We start from the raw sequence: 3,713 nt of genomic DNA, 5'->3' as shown, positions 1-3,713 counted from the left end.
ATCTTCCCCGGCACCGAGGTCAGGCTGACAGGCCTGTAGTTCCCCGGATCCTCCTTCCGGCCCTTCTTGTAGATGGGCGTCACATTGGCCAGCCTCCAGTCGTCCGGGACCTCCGCCGTTAACCAGGACTGCTGGTTCTGAGTTCTTCAGTGCAGCTCAGACAGCATGAAGGTTGCATATCTATCATCAACATGACATTACTACGTTGCTCAAAAATTATCTCCCAGGATGCCCATCATCTTCAGCCAAAATCTTGCAAGATTGGTAGGTCCTCCCATGATTTCAGATAGAGAAAAATGAGAACAAATGAGGACAAACCCTTTGAAGACCTGGGTGGGATTCATTTGACTGAATGTAGACATCTGTACTATAGAAGTTCACATATGATTTGGTTGTCTAGACTCCCTTTGTAGTCTTTGGAGAGATCCTGGCACTTCCAGGGCATGATTCATCTCACCCAAATGCAGAGTTAAGATTCAGGCAGGTGCTTCTTTTACTCCACTGCCTGGAAGAGGAGAGTTCAGCTCAGCTGGAGGTAATGGCATTAAGGGCTTGGCTCAAGTTACCCACGTGTAGGCACCTATGAGTTGTGCCTCATGGTGGGACTCAGCTCAAGAGTCACCAGTTCATATTGACTATTAACGGTAGTATTTGGGAAGTTGTAATGACACTGGCTTATTTAGTTTTAAACAGAAATGCTCCTTTTAGTGATTAATCTTTGGTGAACTGTTGTGAAATTCAGGGGGGTGGATAAAATTAACATTTTGGAAGGCAGAAAGTGCATTATGTTAATTAACTGCAATCATAAAGGAAGGAGAATGCTTCTCCAAAAGCTGGGCTGTTCTGATTTACAAGGATTTCAGCTGATTTTGCTGAAGTTTTAAGGATGAAATTACTATTAAAAGCTTGCATTAAAGTATAAGGCGATTGCATAACTGTATTATAACTGGTAATGAAGAGAATAATGGGAACTCTTCTGGTGGCTAAAGCAATTTTTTTCCCCTAGATTTTATGATGATTTTGAAGCTGAATGCCACAGGATTACAACATTGGCCTCTACAAGCTAACACGCAACCCACTTATTTTGACTATTCAACCTTGAGAGTCTGCAATCACATGAAGAGTTTCCAAACGCAATACAAAGATTCAAAGAACCTGGAGGATTCTTTATTTACCTCTCTGTCTGGACTGATATTATTTTTAGTGCTTTACCAAACACCGGGACAAAAATCCAGACTTTGTAATGGTGATTTTGAAATCAGGTGAGATTCTATTCTGCACGGGAAGCTCTTTACAGGGATACATATTCACCCCTTGTATTAAGTCAAGGCCGGAGAACATCTTTTGCATTGTTTAAGCCACCCAAGCCATAAGGAAGACTCTTAGCTTTGAATTTGTGAGCCCCATTAACTTTCCCAGAAAAAGTCCTCTCTCTTATTAAATCATTCCCTGGGAGGAGATGACTGCATAAAGCATCCTTGGAGGAGTGAGAATACAGCATTTCTTTACAGGGCTCCTGATAAAAATTAATTAGCAAAACTTACTGTGTAAATTCAAGAATATGCAAATGAAAGCAAATCCGAAGGCATGTGTGCAGACTGAGGTGATGCTGAATTAATGTTATATTATGCATAAAATGTATAAATAGTTTACCTGTTTAATGAAATATTAAAAGATTTGTGAGGTAATTGGGTATAATAACGATTCTATTAAATATACATACATAGGTACAAAATATTTCATATAATTTATAACATCTATGGATTCCACTTTTAGAGTTTTATACGTTTCAAAGAAAAATGATTTTTTTAAATTTTAATTAAGGTTTAACAGGTCGTATGCTGCTGTGGTTCTTAATATTCTCAATAACGGTGAAGTATATTGCTTGAAAGCGAGTGAATTGGGGGGCCTGAACTTTATTGAACATTGTTTCATACTGTTGAACAAGGATTACCTACATGTGGGTCACAGGCAGTATTTTTTCCACAGTGTGCTCAAATACAGACACTTTTACATAGCTGGTAGCTGTTGATTTGTGGATACCCCAGGGACAGCAGTTACAAGGTGTGTGCATATTTACTCTTGTTATGCCAAGACATGATTTGTTGCTCATAACATGGACCGCCATTTGTGTGCAAATGTGTTATGCTTAAGATAACAACTTTACCTATTGCCAGGAAAAGAGAAAAGAGCAGGAAAATTGTTGAAAAGAGTCCTGGACAATTATCCACAACCTGTCTGGCAAGGCTGGGCAGCAGCTCTGGTGCTGAGTGTGGCCGAGGCTGGTTGTAGCCTGGAGTGGTTATTACAGCTGGAATTCATTTTGTCTAACCTTAGACATCATCTGGCCGCAAAGCAGAGCCTGTGCCTGAACCAGTCACCCTCAGACCTTCCAGCACATAAGGCACAATTCATCATTTCCCCTTGAGGCAGTCACTGCGGGATGAGAAGAAAGGTGTCTGGCAGTGCTCCTTTCTCCCACTGCTTACAAGGGTAGTCCAAGGAACCAGGCAAGGATTGGCTTCATTAAGGGTCACTTGTTAATTAAACCAGGACTGATGGGCAAATGGAAGCTCCCCAAGCAGCTCAGCAGCAGGCACACTCAGGGCTTGCTTTACCCTGGTGCTGAGCTATAGTCCCATTGACTGTCACTGGCGTTCAGGTGCTCAGCACCTTTTCAAGCTAAGTATTTTGGGGTATCTGCGCAGGGTTGGGTAGATTGGGATGGTTAAGGAGTGAGCTACAAGGGTTACAAAGCATACTGGCAAGGTGGTCTCATCAGCTGTGGCTGTTAGTGAGCACTCAGGTCTCTGCTCTTACCTGCTAGCACACGTGGCTGTCATGCAATTAGACTTAATTTGTGTTCACAGAGGTTATTTCTTTCCAGATTTATCAAATGAGCCGTAGTTTCCATCCCTACGCAGAGCAGCCTCCTTGCACTGTAGTGGGAACGGTTATCTGCTATTCATAGCCGTACTCTGAGGGCAGTTTTCACTCCCTGTGCTTATTTGGGTCTCACTGCATGCCAGTACCACTTCAACCAACCCTGGATCAGTTTAACTGCCTCTCAGTGATGAGTTCTCCTTCCCCTTCTGGCCCTGGGATCCTGCAGCGTGTCAGGAGGAGACCAGATGGCCCAGAGACATCAAGCTGCAATTCGTCAGGATGTGACTGGGCTCCGTACTCGTTGCTGTCCCGCATCTGCACCGTCAGCCTCGCTCGTTGTCTTTCACCCCTTGCTGCTAATGGGAAGGATGTCATCCTGCCCCAACTATTTCATGTTTTGGCTGTGGATTTCAGTTACTCTTTGTAAATTAGATCAAAAGAGATGAGGAAGGAAGGAACACTGCAGTGTTGTAGGGAGACTTTAGCCAAACAGAACAGCTTTGTTCAATGTTTTTAAGAGTGTTGAGAGAAAAATGGCACTTATCTCTTCAGTGATGAAGATCCTAGCTGCTGTAGTGTTTGAAAGCTTTTCATGTCAGTGTTGAACTAGGGTCCAGCCAGGTTGCTAATGTACCATCCTGTGGATGAACTATAAATCCAGTGTAATGATTATCCATAAACTTGATGTTTTGGTTGTATCCCAGCATGAATTTCTTGGCTGCAGCCTGTGGGGTTGGCTGTTTTGAACCTCAGTGTGGCTGCTCTTACAAACCTGCCTTGTTTCACCCCTGAAGTGTTTCTCTGGTGGGACCTGTACTGTTACTTGT

The sequence above is a fragment of the Pygoscelis adeliae genome, unplaced genomic scaffold, assembly GCF_000699105.1.
Source record: "Pygoscelis adeliae isolate BGI_AS28 unplaced genomic scaffold, ASM69910v1 Scaffold207, whole genome shotgun sequence".
Taxonomy (NCBI): domain Eukaryota; kingdom Metazoa; phylum Chordata; class Aves; order Sphenisciformes; family Spheniscidae; genus Pygoscelis; species Pygoscelis adeliae.
Note: the sequence above shows the minus strand (reverse complement) of the source record.